A 23,266-nucleotide genomic window follows, 5' to 3' on the forward strand; every position below is an offset into this window, starting at 1 on the left:
CTGGCAGTAGACCACACACACTTTAAACACACACACGCACACGCACACACACACACACACCCGGAGCTGCTGCGCTCGGTCGGTCGGTCCTCTTGTCTTGGTCTTGTTCTCCGGTCCGCCTGCTGTCTCCTGATCCCTGGTAAGTGCCGCTGCTTTAGCTCCGTGTCTCGCGCAGGGTCTGAGCCCTGTCATGTGACTCGGTGCGGGGCTCGGTTCCGTGTCGACCCTTATCAGCACAGACTCTCAGGTGGGGGGGGGGGGGTCACACCGTGCTGTTAGCAGACCTAGAGACCATCATAACTATCAGTGTCGATCCAGACTCATGAACCGCAGTGAGGCAGTCACATCGAGTCGGAACCAGATTTCCCAGAGGCGAGCAAAACCCAGAGAACACATACCGGTTTCTATACCGGTTTGCAACACCTTAAGCCTTTACACACACACACACGCACGCACGCACGCACACACACACACACACACACACACACACACACACACACACACACACACACACACACACACACACACACACACACACACACACACACACACACTATCTCTCTTGCAGCAGGGTGAGCATCAGTTACATATCACAGCCTCTTTCTTTCTGGTGAGAAGCGGCTCCAACACTCAGGGATGTTCCTCCACATTCAGCAGAGGTGACACTTAATGCATTCATATTTAGTTCATCCGAAGCTTACATGTTGTATATTATTATTCACTGTTGTTCATCTGGTGCAGCTCAGTGCAGGACTACTGGACCTGCTAAAAGTCACCACGAATAGAATTTACAATGTCAGTGTATTGACCACCAGTGAAAGCACCTGTGCATGTCCAGCATTCTGCAGATGTGTACAGCTTCGGTTTATGGCTGAAATGTTCTGAATGATTGGCCACAGGATATGCAACGGGTGTCTCAGGAAGCTGTAAATAGACATATTGCTGCTATAACAAGGACAGGAAGCTAAACATAGATTACCAAACATAAACAATATGTCATCGTTAGCATGTGCAGGTGTATGAACACATCGTGTGGACCTCACTCACACATGTTAGGGTGTTACCATCTTAGTTTCCTAAACACAGAAATAAGAAACATGAGAAAGAGTGAGGGCAACAAAGACGCGTGACTCACCATCACTAGTCCTGCTGCCTCAGAGAGGCTCATGCTGACCATCTCGGATGAAGCGCTTTGCTCATGGATGCAAACAAGGAGCACCGCTGGGTTTCACCATTTCAACCGGAAGCACTTTCACAACAACGTGAACCGAATGCTACAGCATGGTGAAGCACGCAGGAACAGAAATACTTATTCATTTATTAAATTCATATTTATAATGAAATACTGAAACAAATGAATATGAGAGTATTAACAGAGAGCTTCCATACAAACTGTGTCACATCTGTCTGCTGGTTTCACATGAATTATTACTCATGATGATCAGTTCAAGCAAAATGCAGTCTGTCGCCACTTTAAGCTGTTGGGGAGATCCTCTCGTCTCAGATCAGTGTCCTCCCCTCAGCCAGCTGTGTGGAGATACAGAGGAGCAGCCACGCTCTCCACGCGCAGCATGGGAGCTTCTGGGGTGAACCAGTCTCACCAGTGGTGGCGCCAGAGAGTTCTTTTGGGGTGCTGTGGGGTAGCTTGACGTTTCATCGAGGGTGCTCACACATGGAGGGTTTCCCATCAGGGTACCGGGCATGTGATGCAGAGCTGCGTGTCGACTCAGCAGCTGATCTCTCTCTCCCGTCAGATTAGACTTCACTCGCGTTCATGTCCATATCGATCAGATCCAGCTCGTTCTAGCTAATGATAGGACTACCTAGTGATGGCAGTTTGACACTGAAGCTTCGAACGGAGCTTCAACCCTGGACTTCCTATTCCATAGAAGCAGTGCTTCGAAGCTTGCTTCAAATCACGTGACATGTGACGTCCGAAGCAGCAACTGCTTCATTTCCTGAATGACTGGTTCGCCGTCCAATCAGGTGATTCAATGCACTGCCTCGTCTCGATTCTGACAGGTGACAGGTTGAAACCGTTTCGAACTTGAGCGCTTCAACACTTTATGACCGCTCTAAACAATGCGCAATGTGTGGGTTGTTGTCGTAGTTTGTGTTGTTGCTGTTGAGTTGTTGTTGGTATTGCATTTGTATTGTAGTATCATTATAGAGCAAGCCAGGGAGAAAGATAGGTCGTTCTGGCTCGGGAAACACTTTGAAATGTGGAGAAGTTGTGAACAAAAAGACAATTATCAGTAATATAAAAACAGTTGAATAGATTAAGGAATAGTTAGCCCAGTGGATAGAGCCGGGCCCGAATGCGGCGATGTCCTCCGCGCAGCCGGTTCAAAGCCCGGAATGGATGTACTTTTAATCATTGCTTTTCAACTTTAAAACTTTAATAACTGATAAAAGGCCCCTACGCCCAAAAAAACATCACAATTATCAATCTTTAATTGCAAATAGAACATGATATTCAGTCTTAGTGTGTGTGTGCATCGAATATTTTTCAAGGCAAAGATACGTTAAACCCACTGCAGCCTTGCACTTCGCCAGGAGAGGTCGCTGTAACTGAAGCTTCCAGAAATGAACCTATTTCCGACACAATTGTCCAAGATGCTTCATTCAAAGCTTCATTTTGCCATCACTAGGACTACCTGTGTCAAAAGACACCTAAACAATAAGCGTCGCTATGCAACTGGATGAGGCCGCAAAGTATAGCGCAGCATTATGCATTTGTTTACATGCCCACCGGAACCCCGAGGCATTACCAACAGATCAACGCACAATCAACCCATACAGGACATCTCTTTCTCCACATTAAGTGTTAGACATTAGAGTTGACTATTCTTGTCTGTCACCATAGGCGGCGCGTGAGGCTCGGGTTTGGGAAGGCTAAATTACTTTTTTTACCTGACGCTGCCCGCTTCCGGCGTCAATAGATAAGAGATCAACCGAGATCAACTCTCAGTGAAAGCACCGCCTGCTGACCAATCAGAGCTCAGTGTGCGGAGTTTAAATCTCTCAAGTCATATTACAGTATAAAGGAAATACAGTTTAAACTGACGAATGCAGGGAAGATGCCGACGTGTCGCACTTATCATTCATATCACATCATCAATCACATCATCGGTCATATAATATCATAATGTATCATATCTCCTGATCTGAGTCACTGAGCCGTATCTGGCCGTGCAGCACTCACAGCGTCACAGACTGGATGCAGAAGGATTATTTTAAACAACACATTAAGTTGACGAAACAAACACTCAACTCAAATGTAATTATGTTAATGATGTAATTATTAAGTCAGATCACTCGTGTGTTAGATGAGGCAGTGATATCATAAACCTGTTCATGTAGCCTACGCTTTCAAACACTCGGTAGTTTATTTATTTTTTAACCAGCTGTTCTGTGTTCACCTTGCAGGTGCAACTATGTAGCTTTTATCCTGGATAAAGTGTTTAAGTCATGGATGTTTAAAGTTTAACTTCTTCGTATTTGTCTAATATTATAGTTTAATTTTCATTCATGAAGTATGACGCTGCGCTGTCAGTACGCTTGTCCATGTTTGTGAATGGTCAAATGTTGCTAGAGAAACCCTGAATTGATTCACCGAGTTGATAACCAGCGTCGTAGGACCGCTTAGCGAGATCTCGTTTGTTAGGGTTAGTGAAGATAACTCAAACATATCCAGGGTTTGAACTGGCTTCGTAGCACAGGGCACAGGTGGCTGCATAGCAGCGCTAATGTCAAAGACACAAACATTATACATTATATTTTTATTTTACCAGGATGCAGTGACACAAATATTTGGGAAGGCTTAGCATTCCCTAGCCTACAGCACCCGCTGCCCCTGTCTGTCACATACTCTTTTGTCTGTGACATACTATTCTTGTCTGTCACATAAGTGGCGCAACTGTATTGCGCTAAGCGGAAATTATTTTGACCGGACATTTTGACCGGAGAGATTTAGATTTGCCGGTCTTCAGCATATTTTACCGGTCATAGTCCGGTAATTACCGGCTAACGGGAATTCTGGCACATACACAGTGTACCCGCGACTGTTACAATGAAGGCTCGATAATTAGCTCACGGCATATATATATGAATGCTCCCCCGGGAAGATTTCTTTTTAAATATTGAAGTTAAAAGCATCAATCTGGTGCACTTTGAGAGCTAAATGAAGAGATCTATGGATACCTCTCTCAACACCCAGATGAAACAGAACTGTAAACAGATTTTATTTTTATTTATGGATATTTTACAAATCACTCCCCTTTTAAACTGTATTCTTGTTTTACTGTCATATAGTATTTCATACCTGATTTACATTTATTCTCTTATTTTTGTATACCTAGGCTATAATGATCATATAAACGTGTGCCTCGGAAATACTTATTTACATTAATCGTGACCAACCCGTTTGAGACCCATTGAGATAACTTAGACTAAAGTTAACTATCTAAACACTGAGAGTCCTTTACTTCACCTGAGCTGAGGTTACCTGAGCCTCTCAGTCTGACAGGAGAGAGTCCTCCCTCCACCTTGTTGTTCAAAAAGCTCCTTATACAGGGTTGCCAACTTTGGGTACCTGGCTGGAGTGAGATTTTGATATCATGGGTTTAATTACATTATGCGCACGAAATGACTGCTGTCGTGTCAGCAGCGGGACCTTAGCATATATATATATATATATACAAATACACAATATTGGACACAGACTATAAAGGGCACAACGTTTCATTCACTAAGGAAAGTCAAACACATGTTTGTTTCCACTGTTTTATTGTGTGCCTGTCGCGATAAGCAATTAATTGACTTATCGTACGATAAATAAAAATGAACTCGATGAATTCCCATTTACATGAGGATGTGACTAGCAGTTTGAAAGGATGTACTTGCATTATTATTATATATTATCATTATGTCAGTTGTCTAAAATGGTCATACAACGGTGCCGACAATATTATCGTTTATCGCAATAATTTCCGGGAAAATGTATCCAACAAAATTAATTATGGTGAGAGGCCTATACATGAAACACACACACACACACACACACACACACACACACACACACACACACACACACACACACACACACACACACACACACACACACACACACACACACACACACACACACACACACACACACACACACACACACACAAATCTACAGACTTACTCCAAACTGCCAAACATATTAATTAACACACTCTCACTCTCATACTCTTTGACTCTATTTTGGCCTAGTTGAACAATAAGCAGCAGACTTTTACTTTTTTATCATTTCTACTGGTTCTTAGATCTGCGCATGCGCAATACGGGTCGGCAGTTGCGAGAGAGTATTTGTGTTGGGTAATCTCTGGTAGGGCCCATACAGCGGTGGGGCTCAAGTCAGTATTTGCAATGTAATTACATACACGCTCCCCTTGACAGTGAAACGCCACGCGTGAGGTTTAGATTATTTCCCTGTCTCAATCCAAATGGAACTTTATGAAATAAAAAGGGACATTTGTCTTGTAGTAAATAAAAAGGGCGACCTGGAGCCAATCCTGCAATTTCCCCACAGGTGAAGGAGTTGACATGCTGAAAACCCAACCCCTGCTGGGGGGTCTGGGGGGATTCTCCCCCAGGAGATTTTTTTTGTTTTAGTTTTGAAATAGGCTACTAATATAAAATACACATTCTGGTACTCTCTTGAGAAGAAAAATAAATAAATCTATTACTCCACGACATATTAAAAAAATTAATGCCATTTTAGTTTTTTGTTACTTTGTTCTGAAAGCTGAACCTGCTGCTCCTCACAGAGAGAAGAGGGAAGAGGCTGTGAATTAAGTTACATTGTGGTAAAGGGTGGATAGCCCCATTGTTCTGTGTGTCAAAATGAAAGACAGCCCACACATCAATCCAGGGACGTGCACAGACATTTGGAGGGGCTATTGCTCTAAACTGGAAAAAGGGCCTCCCCCCGAAAAAAGAAAAAAAAAAGACCTTTTTTTAATATAAAATAAACCAAATGATTATTACATCAACTAAATTGAACAGTAATTCACATCTCATAACAAAATAAGCTAAGGCGACTACTTGCATTCGGTGACTTCATTTAAAAAATGAAAATCAGGGACATTTTTTGTTTTGCGGTCCATATCTCATTAAAATATCTAATGTTAGTAACTATTAAAGACAAAATGGGGACAATTCTGTTCTAATGTAGTTTGACCATTGTAACTGCTGTGCAGTCCAGACATACTGATAAAATAGGGCCTCTAACCAGGGGTTAAATTGGGCCGGGGCAGTCCGGGGCTCAGCCCCGGCACAGAGGACGATGCTCTGACGTCATCGCCCTCGCTCATTTGTCATTTGTTTAAGCCATAATGTCAAAACATCTCTCGTTCTTAATATAGACTTTATTTAGGGTCGATATGTGTTGACTTTAAAATTTAAAGTAGCAGATCTCTCTGACAGGGTATCGTTTTTCCGCTTAGTGAACGTGTGTCTCTGCTCCGATCAGGAGATGCAGCACCGTGGCTACTTCGTGCAGAGAGTCTGCAGCGGTGTGTGTGTGTGTGCAGTGGTACCGCCAAACCCCCGACCCGTCTTGTAACACGGAGCCCGTTTCCTACACCATCATCAACACAGATCTGGCCCTAGGGGACCGCCTATGTCGCCTATGCCAAGAAGCGGCCCTGTACACCATGCTAAATATGTCTGCATAAAGCTGAGTTATGATCGGTCATAATAACACAGAATTTGGTGATGATTAAATAGTTTACAGTGAGATTTACTCCCATACTTTTGGCCATACTCACGCAGCCCTACAAATGAATTTAGATTTCCAGACAAATGTTCTTTAGCAAGTGTGCAGAGCAGTGTTGATTTAAAAAAGCAATTTGAAGGTTGGATATTTGTAAACCTTTTTTTGTGTATATATATATTAGGGCTGTGCGATTATGGCAAAAATCATAATCACGATTATTTGGGTCAATAATTGATATCACGATTATTTTGACGATTATTCATTGACCATTTATTGAACTTTAAAACAAATAATATTTTACCAATAAACAAGATCAACAAATATGTTGGAGCGCACTTCCAAACCTTACTAAACATATATTATTAATATGATAAATAAAAATAAATTAGACCAAAATAAATTAAATCAAATATGTTGCAGTGCACTGTCACAACCTGCTGAAAACTCCTTAACATATAGCCAACATTTTTGGTAAAACATATTCAACATATTCCACTCAGTTAAACGTTGAAGGCTGGCCAACCGTCATGGTCCAGAAGTAACAGGAAATAAATGTTGAACTACAATTTAAGACCAAATAAAAAGGTTTAGGCCACCATGGTCACACCATGCTGGTAGGGCTGCTCATGTCATCCCTTAAAGATTGTTTGCAAGAAACACCAGCCTGTTGACATGAGCCGCGTTCACACTGCGGTACTTTTCCCACAAAGGTTCATGCGAACTTAGTTCATGCGAACGTCACTTCTTCTTCTTCTGCTTTGGGTTTACTGGCAGGCCGCAAACCACTTCACGGCGTATACTGCCGCCCAAAGTCCCCGGCCGGAAGTCCCCGGAGTTGGGGAAGGCTTCAGTAGAAGCTGCTGGGACTCCCAGCAGCCTCTACTGAAGCCTTCCGAGTAAATCGCCAGAACGCCGACACCTCCTCATCTCCACCGCTCCCATGTTTTATTTTGTGTTGCCATAAGTTAGTCTCTCTGCGTTTCTGCGCTGGGCTAATGCTAATGCTAATAATGATAATGCGAGGATAATAAAATGGCGGCTTCACAAAACTTTTTGGGAGTTTTACGGGGCGTGGTTTGCAATTCGCCCAGCCAATCAGGAATATAGCTCTTTTCTCAAAAAAGAGCCGCTCGAGGGGGTAAAAAGGTTCGCATGAACTACTTTTAGTACCGGCTCTTTTTGGTGTGAACGCGATCATGAACTAAGTTCGCATGAACCTTTGTGGGAAAAGTACCGCAGTGTGAACGCGGCTATGGTCTGGTTTCAGAGATGAGCGCAGGCAGGTGACAATATTGCCACCTGTACTGAAGACCCTCAGCCACGCCCCGACGCATGGGGTGACGCCGGCCAATCACAAAGCTTTGATGCGTTCAAGTGCATTATTCTGGCACAGGAAGATTATGTTACAGGACATTAACGATAAAACAGAATATTGTTGTTCTATTTTTAGACACATCTCGCGATCGACTGGTTGGGCACCCCTCGGCTAAACCATAGGTCCGTTGTGGTAGCAAAGTAGTCAGCTGAAGCCACATCTCTCTCAACTTCCCCACGGCATGTGTCATATAGTGCAGGCAGCGCAGACCTGCTGAAATAATACCGAGACGGCATTGCGTAACGCTTGTCCAACGTGTTGACAAGTTGCTTAAAGCCCTGGTTGCTAACAGTGCTAACTGGGCACATATCTTTAGCGATGTGAAATGTAATGGCAAAGTACTTAGTGGAAATAGTTTTACCCTTCTTTTTAACGAGTTGCTGCTCTTGTTCTGACATCTTCGCTCGCGCTGAACACTCACAACACATGTCACTCCCACGTGGCCGAGTGGGCTTTTAGGGAGGGGCGAAAGCGCACCCAGCAAAATAATCGTATTTTGTCAATAATCGTAATCGCGATTAAAATACGATTAATTGCACAGCCCTAATATATATTCATAATTTAAGATGTAAATGAATTCCAGTTTATTTGTAGTACTTTCTATTTTTATTGTGACATTTGGTGGCATCAATGTCTGCATTTGATACAGATAATGGAGCAGTTGCTTTAGGGCCACAGTGTAGGCCTATATCCCTTAAGGTCAAATAATGAGATCCTCGATCATGTTGATTCGGCCACAACAGAAAAAATAAAAATAAACTCTCGCTCTCTCCAGAGGGGCAGGTCAGCCAAAAAGGCCAAACGGGCCGTTGCCCTGGCAACATTAGCCCGTACCTGTGCACGTCCCTGCACCTATCAATCATCAAACCGTGGGGTCTTATTTCATTACGTGTTGATTTCTATCAACACGTAATGTTGTATCGATGTATATAGAGATGTACTACAGCAAAAGTATTCTCCGTCGGGACTTCCTGGAACAACACCACGCCGTTATCTTGATTCTGATTGGCCAGAAGACATTATCAAAGATGTCCTATTGAGAAGACGATCACTACCTGACAAAAGTTTTCAAAACCGTTTCTCGTCTTCGGTATTCTTGTTTTTGGCGTGAGAATAGTTTGGGCAGCGTGAGAGCGTGAGATTGAGAGTGAAAGCGTGTGTCACACGCCAGATGCGTGAGAGTTGGCAACCCTGCCTTATATCCGTTAGCGTAGCTAGCTAGCACCAGATGCTAACCACAACGATCTCTGGCACCGGTGCGCTCTCTCGCTCGCGCACGCACACAAAATGGCTCGTGCCACACACACACAGAGCAGAGTTTGAATGAAACACGGAGACCCAGAAGTACGTGTACTGTAGCATATTATTTTCTAATCAATAATTTTTCAAATTAGGAATTTCACACATAAAAAACTGTCAGTCGGACTCAGAGTTTTTGAAGATGGACATAAGAACATTTGTTCTTAAAAAATACGACAATTCTCAAGTGGTGGCTCACACAACAACCCCAGAGCCACCACTTGAGCCAGGTGAACAAGGTATGTAAATGTCAGTAAATTCCAAGTTATGCGAACATGGAAGCAAAGCATACATTACAGCTACGTTGACGTTACTTTGAATCGCGGGGTAAGCTAAACCGTTAGCAAGTAGCTATAGCTAGCCAGATATATTAAATAAACACTTTATCATACAATCTAAATGTAATGTTTTTTAGAATTACCTGGTGATTTAAAAGAAAGCTCTCTGGGAAATGTTGACTTACTGTTCGACATGAAGCTAGAAGCTACCTTACAGCAGTGGCGAACCGTGTCTATCACAACTGGACCTTCTGTAGACACACACACCCCGCCGCCGCCGCAACAACACAGATACGATTCTCATTTATTCATTTTATATACATTTTATTTATATAATTAAATAGACTTTTTTGTTTGTTTTATCTGAGTGTTCCAGGGTATTCTCTGAATACCTTGAAGGCCCTGACGGTTCGCCACTGCCTTACAGTACACAGTTGATCAATCATCAATCAATGTTTATTTATATAGCCCAATATCACAAATGTTACATTTGTCTCAGTGGTCTTCACAGTGTGTACAGAATATCAGTATGACAATACGACACCCTCTGTCCTTAGACCCTCACATCGTACAAGGAAAAACTTCCGAAGAAAACACACAGTTTAAAGAGAAAAATGGGAGAAACCTCAGGGAGAGCAGCAGAGGAGGGATCCCTCTCCCAGGACGGACAGACGTGCAATAGATGCCGTGTGTAAATTGAAAAGATAATACATTTGCAACATAGGTAGTCCAAATGTTTGGAAATGCATGTGTAGGAAGATGAATCCACGAGGATATCCATCCAGGACCGATGATCCAGGACCACAGCCACGACTCAAGATCCAGCGCTCGCGATCCAGGACACAGGACCGCAGGATCATCCATGACTCCGGATCCCAGCGTATATAGACACCAAAAAGAAAGAAATGTGGGGAAGCTGGGTTAATCGGAACATGAGAGTACACGGGTATAGACAGAGAGAAGGAAGAAGTAAAATGTCCCCCGACAAACTAAGCCTATATCAGCAAAACTAGGGGCTGAATCTAGTTGATCCGTTAAAGTGTTTCATAGTTAGCTTAGCTAAGCATCAACCTAGCACTGACATATATGGATGTTATGTGACAGTATTTCTGAGAAAAAGTCAGCTGAAATGGTGGCATAGTTGCCACTGCTTTACGTGTCAACAGCATGTTTGAACGTATTTGCAGCAGTAAATGTGGCTATTTGGCCACTGACGTTGCCATAACAACACCTGAATTTAAATGTGCAACCTCTTTTTGTGACAGATTTTTGCAAGAAATTATAATTCTCCGGAATGATATTCCTATTGACAGCTAGTTTCTATGTGAAAAAAAAAAATCTTCCCGGAGGCCCATGCCCCCGGACCCCCCTAGAGGAGGCGAGGACCCCCCTAGAGGAGGTTAGGTCCACGGTGTTTACATGCTTATTTATACAATATGTGTGCTTATGCTAACATCATAAGACAAAAGTTGGTTCTGTGTTGTGCGAAGTGAGAACGCGCTAACCCTAGCCCCCAAGCCAAAGCTCGCTTAAGGCCCCCAAAAGTCTAGGGCCGGCCCTGGCTGTATATATCATATATATACATTTTTGGTGAATACAGAAGTGCTGTGGTGTAAAACCTGTCACCTCTCAGGTCATGTTCATGCACATTTTGGAAAACATAAACGCATCATGCCCCATATCTGTTTCCAGTACTCAGGATAAGCCGTGGTTGAGCTCTGTTCTAATTAGTTTCAGTTTTCAGAAAGGTTTTTGTATTTTGCGTTGGGTGAGGGCAAGAGCTATGAAAAGGGTCTGAGCCGTCATGATTGACAGCTGTGATTGACAGCTGAGTGGGGGCTTGGTAATTGTATGCAGATTACCATCAAGAGGACTGTAGGTCTGGCTAAATACTTCATGAAATAATATATGGTGTCCTTTTTGGCTTCCCATAGTGCCACATACTGTACCCCCATCTGTGTGCTCTACTTTTGATGTGTGACACAGGCTTGTATATAATGGGATGCTGACGTGCTAAAGTCAGTGTACTTCTTTGTTTTGACTCTCTCTTTCTTTCTCTGTCACAAGCATTTGATATGTAGATCAGACAGCTGTGAATCAGTGTTGGATAGCAGCACTGCAGCTGCAGTTACACAACAGTCTTTTTGTCGATGCCTGTCTGGTCACTAGAGGACAGCACAGCTGGTTTAACCATCCCAGAGCAGTTTCAAGCAGAAAGCAACACAGCATCCAGGTAACACACACATTCTGTCAATACTTTGCTATAGAAGAGAGATAAAAACACAATGTACAGTAGAAGGTAATGGTGACAGGAAGGGAGCTGCAGGGTTGTTTTTCAGAACAAAATACTGCATGTTTGTTCAAGATGTTGAGTCTGCCACATGTGTCAGCCTGAAACAAGTGAGAGCCGCACTGACACTCTAGCACTGCTAAAGGAAATGACCATAAACATGAATACAGCGTCTTATCAGAGGGAAACGCTGGTGTGCTCTCCATGCCTGTGTTTGTGAACAAGCATCTACTACAGTCCTAACAAATAAGTTCATTTCACATATTCTTGCTAAAGTGTGTTTAACATCAATAATTAGCTCTGAATAATGAGATGTATTTCCTTTATGGAAGTACTTTTCATAGAATAAGGGAGGGGTGGATTTACCATTAGTGAGCTACGTAGGTAAATGTGATGGCTGTTTTAAATATAGGTATTGCTATTTCCTACATTAATGAGTTCAAAGTGTTCAAAGTGACGTTATGAACACGGATCTCAGATTTGCAGCTATGTTGTAGTTCTTTAAATGCATACAAATCCAGTTAATGAAACTTCATATTTATATTTCACATAAAGTGCCTTAGCCCAGTAGAAGAAGTTGAGAATGCTTGCATTCCATTTTCTACTGGAAAGACTAAAGGAGAGATGAAGGAGCCACTGCACCACAGCTCAGGCTAACATCCAGACGGTGAGTGGGTCCAAACGGTTCTGATTCTGCTCATCGATACACTTTTCAGAAACTTTTAGACCACATCAATCATATTCATTCATATTCACAATTCACTTCATTCCATTTGTATAACCACCAAAATGGTGGTGCTCTGACATTTCATCAGTGTTGAAGAATGCCACATTATGCAGAAGATATGCAAACATCAGCGTCCTCATCTGGAGAACTAAAAGGACCTCTTGGATGAGTAAGCTAATGAGCTCAGATGTGTCTACATGCTGTGGAGTCATCACATGATGAGGACTAACTGACTTTAGAAGATCATGCTGAAAAAAATGTCATGTCATCAATATGCAGGTAGAAAATATATTGAATAGTTCATTCATAAATCTATTGAAAAAACACTATTGAGGAACTTTTCTGTCTTTATAAACCATGGCACACACAACCCTTTTGTCCCTTTTTCCTTTGGAGATTGAGCTGTTGCCATGGTGAAAGGTTGGAGATGTCAGCTGCATTTGAACTCAGTTCTGAACGTGGTTCTCTCTGAGGTTTAGCAACGACTGAAAGTGTATGTGAACATCTGTGACATCATGCTGTGACCATGTTAAAGGCAGGATGTGAAAGTAGAGAATGGTCCTGGAGAGCATCTGTCCCCTGCTCCCAAAGTCAAAACCTTCTCTGTCACTTAGCATGCACAAGTGATGGCCACACTGCCAAAGCCTTCTTGGAGAGACTGTGAAGATGAGGTCTAAGGGAAAGGGGACGTGGACAACAGTCCCGATTTTTGGAACCTTACAAATACAGAATCACAGTTCCTTTATCGTCCCACAGTGGAGACATCAACATTGTTACAGCAAAGTATAGATGGACACAAAAAATAGAGGTTTGATAAAAGGCATGCACATAATGTAAACAATAAAAATGATGACGATGGTAGATAAGTAAGTATTTATAAACAGCAGTATTTATAAAATAAAATAAATGTAGAAAGAAGTGTGGTAGATAAAAGCAGTACAATTATATGAGTTACATACAGATTGTTGTTACAGTAATATATGGCCTAACTAAGAACTAGCAGCCAGTAGTAATAATCTTAACTAGGAACATATTGCATGTTGCTCAACCGCGGTGTCAAAGTCTCTGTTTGTTTTTCTTTTTTTTACATTATTGCACATTGATGTTATTTCTCAATAGTGTTGTTTTGAGTGTGGGAGTCTGGTTTGTTGCTATTCAATTGTTTCGTATTAGCATGATAACCCTCTGCCATAACAACTTGAATGATGCATTTAAATACATTTTAGTGGTACTTTGATAATAAACCAGGGAAATCGTATTCAGTTAAAATTCTGTCTCATGACATAACATCTGTCTCATGACATAACATCTGTCTCATGACATAACATCTGTCTCATGATGACATAACATCTCATAACAGATTCCAGTTCCTCCCAGTCAGAGCTCGTCCTACATCACTTTATTATGTGTGGCGCTCCTCCGGGCAGAAGAAGATGCATGATTGTGTAACTCTTACACTCTAAACCGGTTTCATCCAGTTCACGAGGTGTTGCCAAGAAACCGGCTCTGTGCCTATGTGCGTGCATGGCTGTGTTTGCGTGTGTGTGCCTGCGTGTATTTGTGGGAGCGTCTGTGCATTTGTGTGTGTTTGTTTGTGTGAAGGGTCAGAGTTTCCTTCGCTGTGTGAAAGCAGATAGCTGGATTTTTCCTGTTCCTGCTGCCAGTGTTACATAAGAGAGAGAGAGCAGACAGCCTTTGTGCTCATATGTCTCTTACATACATTGATTCTTTATCAAGAAGTTATATTGTCATAGTCACTGTTACATAATCAACAATGAGCAGCCCCTGTGAACTGCCCCTCTGAGCCCTTAGAAAAGCTGCATTTCTCTTAGACATTATTCCAGTTTAAAGTGACTGACTGAGTTATACTGCATAATACACTGTCGCAGGAATGAGTCCTAACAACAGAAATGGGTTAGCATTCACCCCTTCTGATTCCCTCGAGGTATGTTTTTAATATGTGTGTTTGGTTGTTACCCTGAAATCAGGTCTGTGGTTACAAGCTGAAGAGATTTGAACGTTTTTTACGAAATAAAATACGTCAGTAAGTACCCCACTGGTTGATTTAAAGCGGTGTCTAAATGAGCAATCCAGTCTCACGGCATTTCGTGTTATAGTCACGACATGTAATCTATTGATTCGTGTTCACCAACACGATTTCCCCCTTTTTTTTTCGTGTCACACAGAACGATTTTAAAAGCCATGTATTTCTATTGGTAGTGTGTTTCGTGCCTGCGTCTTTTTCTCCGGTCGGGTCGTGGAAGACCGGAAGCTGTGGGGTTCATAAAAACATGTTCTTACTCAATATCAAGCCACGATTATTGTTTTTATTTTAAATCGTATAATGTCGGACTTTGTTGTCGTCTGTGAGGAAAAGAAATGGGTCTCAGAGCCTCAGGATACTGAAATCTGTATTTTTAAAATCTTTTTTTCCTTCTAATTTGTTATTCTTTTCAAAATAACACACTGTTATTTACTCACCAATAACACACAGTTATCCTTGTTTTTATTTATTTGTTTAATTCAATAATCTCAAGCTTTTTTGGCGTCCGTCAGGAACTGAATTTCAAAATAAAAATAACCGGAAACAGACGTAGCATCATTGCGATACACAGCCACTGAACTGATTACCCAAGATCCTCAGCTATGGTTTAAGCTCGCTGATTGGATATTTTAGAGGGATATGGTGTTAATGCGATATGAAATCCGAAAAACTTTTTTTTTAAAAGAAAAGAGTGTTCTTGCTTTTCTCTTTGAAAGTCATCACATAACGGCATTGTAATACACGGTTCGGCTGCATTACATATTACAGATTGCCGTAGTTCTTTATTTAGAGAGCCCTGATGAGAAGACCTTTGGAAAAACTGGAAGAAATGCCGCCTAAACTGTTTGACGTGGATCATAAATATATCAACAATTAAACAACATCTTCAATTTCTCTTCACACAATACGTCTCCTTGCAGTATCAACACTAATTCGGCTGACTTTTACATTTGATCTAATTCATAGATAGGTTATATTTACACCATAACGGTGCACAGCTGATAGAAAAGGACTGTAGTTTTTAAAGATATTACTGATTTTCTTTGAATGTAAGAATGTAAATACTGAGTCTGAAATAGTATAGCAATATGCTGTAAAATGATGTGAAAGCATGCATAAAACTACACATCTTCAGATGTTGTACATACACAAGTGTCCTACACTAATAATACAAAGTTATTATGGCTGTGTGTACCTTGTGTGCACCGCCTAGTGGTTAAAGCACGTTATTGAATTATTGTTTTATGTGTTATATTTGATGAAAAAAATATTAAGACATACTTTCATAGGGGGAAAGTAGAAGGTTTGTGATAGAAATATCGAATATAAAAAATCAAGAAGATACTGTAAGTGATCTCTACAATAAAACAGTTTAGTGCACGATGTACACAGATATTAATAGGAGGAGGTGCAAAACAGACAAACAAATTAACCTTTATTTAAACATTAAATAATACTTTAGATTAAGGTCTTATTTTAAATAACAAAAAAGCTTTGGGGGTATCAACAGATAAATATTAAGCCTGACAAAGTACTTAACGTCTAATATATTGCTTTCCTGCAATGTTAACTATGTTGAAGCACTTATTTTAACCTGTTAAGCCCCAAGGTCCCCGTCGGCGGGTACTTATTTTTATTTATTTTCACAACACTGTGTCTCAGGGGATCTTAATATTTAAGAACCTATTCATGTGTTATACCAGATTAACGGGAATAATCTCAGCTAACTGACGATACAAACTATTTTTACCAAAACAAAACACAAGTCTCATAAGAAGCATCTAAATGACCCCTGAGCGAAAAATGCTAACGCACTTTGGCACAGAACTCAAGATAAAAGATACCCTTATTACTTATCGTAGCTGCACATACAAGATATCCAATTAAAGCTGAGGTTCCACAGATTATTTAGGTATATATATCATCACTGAGTGATCTGAACTCTTGACAGGGGAAGCAAACACAGACATCACAACACTTACCTTTACGGAGCTTTTACGGGAGATCGTCTCACCGTAGCTGTCAATCTGATCAAAAGACGTGTTCCATGGCATTAAAACGAGAAAAAACGCGGCTGAATTGGTTAATCCATAGGTTGATAATGTTTCTCGGTAATATTTTTTTTAATTTATAATCCATAATTCCATTTTCATGTAAAAATCGGAGAGTAAAAATTAGCTGCTAATGGTAAGAGAGAGAGAGAGAGAGAGAGAGAGAGAGAGAGAGAGAGAGAGAGAGAGAGAGAGAGAGAGAGAGAGAGAGAGAGAGAGAGAGAGACGGCCCGTAGCACTGGCTAGATGTTTGCCTAGGGCGCCAGATCTGGGGAGGCGCTGCGCTGGCAGTTCTGGGAGGCAAAAAAACATTTTTGACCGTTGGTGCTAATCCTAATTTTCGGCCTTGATGTAACAACATTCATAATTAAGTAAATGTAACACCCTTTTCACCCCGATTACACGTTTCATTTGCCCTGTACGATGGGCACTGTAAGTGATGAAAATGTGGGATGTTGGCTTATCTGGCAACACAGCCAAAGTGTGAGTGAGCGAGGGAGAGAGAGAAGGGCGCACTGCCGGTGCCACTTACCGGTGTTGTGCCGTAGATTGATGCCTTGCCGTAGATTGAAGCCCTGTTCGCGGGGACGCGCAAACGTGACGTCATCGCCTGTATTGAGCGTTCGTCTAGTTTAATAAGCTTTTCTCTCTCTTTTGAATGATATATTTCTCATCAGATTAAACAGCAAACGGCTGAATAAATAATATGCATACAATTGCGAGGAGGCTCGTTTTAAGGACACTTTTCAGATAGTCACAATCTTCGTATTGGAACAAACTTCCGTTTTTTATATATATACGTCTGCACATGAACGCACATACATTTCTTTACATTAACTAACACACCAACATCCTTATCGTTTCGTAGCTAATGCATGCTGGATATGAACCACTAACTTTAGACTTTAACTGTATTATATCAGAGGAAGACCTCCCTTGGACTTCTTCTGACCTTTGCCAATCTCCCTCCTTCTCCCTCTCTCTCTCTCTCTCTCTCTCTCTCTCTCTCTCACTCTGTCTCTCTCTCTGCAGGTGACAGAGTGAATAAGAGCGGAGGGCAGTAGAGGTCTCGCACTTCCTCCTGTCTAGACGGTTCTGTCATGGCCTCCTCGTTGATTAGCCGTCAGTTTGCTCTCTCCCTGCAGAAGAACCTGCATCTCAGTGCTCCAGGTAAATGCAACTCTCCTTAATCCAAATGCTGACACTGCTGCAAATATATAACTTTACATTAACCTAGCATACGATGTGCATACAATTCCTTTGCATTATGCTGTAGAACTGTTGCTACTTCAGAGATGTTATAGCTTTTATTAAAATTGGTAAGTTAGAAGCCCATGTAATGTTATAATACTTCTGATCTCCAAAGAAAGTATAAAACCATGTTTCCATGTGAAGTTCGAGTATCATTATTTGATTTTGATATACTTTAGTAACCCCCGTGGGGAAATTGTTTCTCTGCATTTGACCCATCCTAGTGTTAGGAGCAGTGTGCTGCCATTTTGAACGGCGCCCGGGGAGCAGTGTAGGGAACGGTGCCTTGCTCAGGGACACCTCGGTAGCACTTGGTCTTGCCGGGACTTGAACTGGTGACCTTCCAAAGAAGAAGTTTGAGAAGCATTATATAACCAGTGTTAATAGTTTGGGGTTATTACTAAAGGTGCATGCCTCATGCAGGATGCGGTTATTCGAAGATGTGCATGCTCCACAGAGTCTCAAAGGTCCTCTCTCCTGTCAATCATCAATCTGTGTGGGTCACACTGCACTATCACAGAAGTGTTGAGAAACATTTTGAATGTCTTAAAAAGGATTATACAAGTTTCTTTTCTGACACAATGGGTAAATGGAATTTTTCGGAAAATAAAGCTACATGCAAACTTTGTGTGAAATCGTTTGACATCTTCACCATGGAGGAGGCGGCATGTTCAAGGTCAAAAGCACTGTACCAAAAATGTAATTACATAACAACTAGCTGTTTGTCGGATGTCAGAAGTCTAGAAAATACTTTTATAGCACCCTCAAGGAGCTGTTCAAGTAGCATTTTGTGGAAACATTTTACTCAAAATGGTCACAATCGTATTATGACATGATCTAAAAATGAAAAATACGATTCATATCAGGGCACAAATGCCAACGGATTTGTACAAGTGTTAAATTGTTTTACAAATGCACACAACAAAACCTGAATAAACATTATTTAACATTGAAAGTTGACATAGATCTGGTTAGATCCACATCAGTAACTGCATTTATTTCCAAAGTATGTAATGTTCAGTTTAAGTTGATCAAAAAACCATTTTAAAATGTGGTTCAAAATGAGGCGAGTTACAGACAATGTTGTAGTGATGTCTGCATCTCTGTATTCCTCTCTGTTTCCTAGTGGATCTTGTCCGCTCCAATATGTCTGCAGACATATAGCGGCCTCATACAGTAGTAGCTAATATCTATAGCTATGGTGTCCCAGTTAAAGAACACCACCTCGCCTATTTTACCCGTATATTGACAGGTAAACACATGTATGCCATGTTTGTGTGATTGTGAGAATGTTTTCTCTTTTTTCAGGGTGCAGATATGTCAGTAAGGCAGCACCAAAGACCCAGTTGGAGTTTGACTACGATGGACCCTCCATGAAAACTTCAGTCCCTGGACCCCGATCAGAAGTAATGGACAGACACACACTTACACTCTTTTTCCCCTCACATTTTACACAGTGTGACTAACTCTGTTTTTCTGTAGGAGCTGAGAAAACAACTTGGACACATCCAGGTGAGCTGTGTGTGTGTGTGTGTGTGTGTGTGTGTGTGTGTGTGTGTGTGTGTGTGTGTGTTGTGTGTGTGTGTGTGTGTGTGTGTGTGTGTGTGTGTTGTGTGTGTGTGTGTGTGTGTGTGTTAATTTGCGTATTGCACCCTGGGCCGCTGTTTTGATATTCCGCTGAAGAAGTATACTATAGGCTGTGACGTAATAACATTTTTTTTTTTCAAGGGAAGAGGGGGGTGGGGTCAGAGGGCCTAGGTAGAAAAGTCACGGCTCGCCACTGCTTCACTCACGTTTATGTCCAAATCAGGTTCCGCGGGGTCTTAAAAAGTATTAAAAGTTGATAAATCAACTTAGCGAAAATTAAGGCTATTAAAAAGTATTAAACGGCATTTTCCAAGGTATTAAGAAGGTCCACAGCAACGACAACATGAAACACCCTTTAATTTACTGAAACCCCCTCAAGGTGGCCCCATGCATAGCGTGCTATAAAATGCTGCTTCTTATTTTAAGTTTCGGTGCCTTGCTCCGCTCTGTGGTGGGGGGGGGGGGGGGTTGGGTTGGGTGGTTGGTCGGTTATCTGCTGGAGAGATATGCAGCAGGGAAACACGCCTTCCACCGCGGAGAATAAACAGAAGGGCAACCATGCTCCGGGGTCTTCTTCGCTGCTTTTGGTGTATTTTGCAGCGCCACTTACAGGCCTGGCATATGTACTACAGCATTTCCAGCGGTCTAGTGTAAACGGACACGTTAATGAATCGAATGCGTGTGAACAGAAGACTTTTTTGCATTTGCGTATGCGTTTTACTGTATGCGTCCTCGTGGGGCCGGGGTCTAAGCCAAACTATATCCGGTCACAGAGATCTGCTATTTTAAAGTAAGGTCAACACATATCGACCCTAAATATAGTCTATATTAAGAACGAGAAAAGTCTTAACATATATATCGTTTTTTGTAAACATATGACAAATGTGTGAGGGTGATGACGACAGAGCATCGTCCTATGTGCCGGGCTTAGCCCCGGACAGCCCCAGCCCAATTTAACCCCTGGGTATTTGTGAGGGAGCTCCTATATGGCATTAGCCCGCTGAAGCTCACCAACGTTTAATATATTTCATAGTTCAAAGTTTTGTCAATTGTTTTGTTTATTGGTTTCTACTGGTTTCTGAGGAGTTCTACTGGAATGAAAGAGCACAGAGTACAGAAGCAACATACTGCATCAAACCTGACCTTCACAGAGAGGTTGAAGTGCATGTGGAGAGGAGGCTTCAGTAGTCTGTCTGCACTCTGTTTAGTTTTGCTATCTTACAATCAATATAGTAAATGTGAGGTAACGTGTGTCGCCAATGTAACCGGTTAGAACTCGAAGTTGCGATGAGGTCTTAAAATGTATGGAAAGGGTCTTAAAAAAAGTCTTAAAAGGTATTAAATTTGACTTCAGGATTCCTGCATATACCCTGCAAATCCATCAGATCTAGCTAGTTCTTGCAAATGATATGGCTGCTGCCTCTCCCTACACGCAGATCACGCAGACTCAAATCTCATGTTATGCCCAAATTCCAGCTGAGAGGGTCTTCTCTACAGCTGGCCTGATTGTGAATTGCCTCCGCACCCGCCTCTCCCCTGAGTAGACAAGCTCATATTCTTAAACAAGAATGAGTATTGAATAGCTGCATTCTGTGCACAGGCCCTGCTATAGGTTGTTGATCTCTGTTGTCACGGGTTACGTTACCCTAACCCGTTATGTTTTCGTGTGTGATCCCTCTTTCCTTTAAAAACCAAGTTATGTTTTAAGCATGAAAGCTGTAGGCCTATAGCTGTCAACTGTTCAAAGTGTGATCACCAGTTCAATACATTTGACAAATTCGACTTGGTTTCTGTACTTATTTGAACGTTTATTTATTTATTTTTCAAAATTAATTAATTTTTTGTCAACATTTTTTTATAGGATATGTACATTTCGGTTAATCGGTTAACCGTTTTTTTGGGGGTCAAATACTCGAATATACATTTGCTTTCAAATTCCCATCCCTAATCTAAACATCTTCAAAGTGTTAAATCCAGCTTGCATTTCTCTACGTGATCAATGGCTGCCAGGCCTTATAAAGTCTATCAGTAGATCCCTTCAGAAAGATCCAAACTCAAAAAGCTAAATATATGTACAAAAGCTTTCAAAGAGCCAAACTGTAAGTGCCACATACAGAAGTGAGAATTTAAATGTATTATTGGCCAAGGTGCTTTCAAAATAGGTGGGGTTTCAGAGAAAATGCTTCTTCTCTCCTGAATTCAATGGGGAGGTGGCCCTTTATTTTGTAGCCAGGACAGCAAACGGGGGTGTTCCTGTTGAGGGAACCTGGGTCCCACTCGCAGTGAGGAAGTAGCGACGGATTAGCCAATGCGGGCCGATGCTTCTTCACATTGCTCAAAATACTAAGAACTTTGATATAAACATGTGGGAGGCTGTGGCTCAGTGGGTAGTGCGCTGAACTTCGAATCAGGGGGTAGCAAATTTGAGTCCCATTGCAGTCAGCATGTCGTTATGTCCCTTGCTCCTGTGGGGATTGCCCAGTCGCTTTGGATAAAAGCGTCTAACATGTAATGTTTTCCTCCCCTCCAGAGTCATCAGACGAGAGTTCCCTGGCCACCAGTCCTCTGAGACATCGACTGCCTCAGTCCATGAAGATCGTCCATGAGATCATGTACAAAGTGGAGGTGCTGTACGTGCTGTGTGTCCTTCTGATGGGCCGACAGAGGAACCAGGTAACCGCACGCATTCCTCCCATGCTTCATATTTACACTGGAGGGTTAAATCAAGGCAGAGTTAAAGTGTGTGTGTGTGTGTGTGTGTGTGTGTGTGTGTGTGTGTGTGTGTGTGTGTGTGTGTGTGTGTGTGTGTGTGTGTGTGTGTGTGGTGTGTGTGTGGTGTGTGTGTGGTGTGTGTGTGTGTGTGTGTGTGTGTGTGTGTGTGTGTGTGTGTGTGTGTGTGTGTGGTGTGTGTGTGTGTGTGTGTGTGTGTGTGGTGTGTGTGTGTGTGTGTGTGTGTGTGTGTGTGTGTGTGTGTGTGTGTGTGTGTGTTCCGGTCCACAAGATGCTGGCTGAGTTTCGTCTCATCCCGGGACTCAACACCTGTTCGACAAGCTCATCTGGAGGAAATACACGGCCTCCAACCACGTGGTCCACGGGCAGAACGAGAACTGCGACTGTAGTCCAGTATGAGCTTTAAATCCCTTTGAAACTGGATGTGAGCAATTCAATTAAACTAAAAATGGAACATAAACATTAAAACCCTTCATTTTTGATTGTGCAGGAAATATCCTTTAAGATCCAGTTCTTGAGGCTACTTCAGAGTTTCAGTGATCACCACGAGTGAGTAACCCTGATTTCTCTTTTTCAAGTTATGTTTGTGGAGAAAGCGTTTGAAGCCTCTTTCAAAGTTCTTCCTAAGGAAGCTTTGAATGTCTATTGTCGTATCTCAACATGTCATCACGATACAGTGCCACAGTGACGCACGCGTCCTAAAACCCGGAAGTAAGTTAGCATTTGACCACTTCCGGTCCCCTCGACAAAAAAGCAATGCAATCTCTCCATAGGGTTTTAGAAAATAGCTGGAAATAAGGTCTGTGGTTTCGACACATTGAAGAGACGGATAACGTTTTGTTCTACGACATTAAATACATCAGCAGTG

At 42.0% G+C, this 23,266-nt stretch overlaps 1 long non-coding RNA gene across 1 annotated transcript; it reads left to right on the top strand.

Annotated features, from left to right (window-relative positions):
- The first annotated feature begins 39 nt into the window (after positions 1 to 39).
- Positions 40 to 19,594, top strand: LOC117441054 (uncharacterized). Its single transcript, XR_004551357.2, has 4 exons — positions 40 to 139; positions 17,863 to 18,000; positions 19,390 to 19,487; positions 19,564 to 19,594. It is a non-coding gene; the product is annotated as an uncharacterized lncRNA (long non-coding RNA).
- The last annotated feature ends 3,672 nt before the right edge of the window (positions 19,595 to 23,266 follow it).

The sequence above is a fragment of the Pseudochaenichthys georgianus genome, unplaced genomic scaffold (genome assembly GCF_902827115.2).
Source record: "Pseudochaenichthys georgianus unplaced genomic scaffold, fPseGeo1.2 scaffold_1432_arrow_ctg1, whole genome shotgun sequence".
Classification (NCBI taxonomy): Eukaryota; Metazoa; Chordata; class Actinopteri; order Perciformes; family Channichthyidae; genus Pseudochaenichthys; species Pseudochaenichthys georgianus.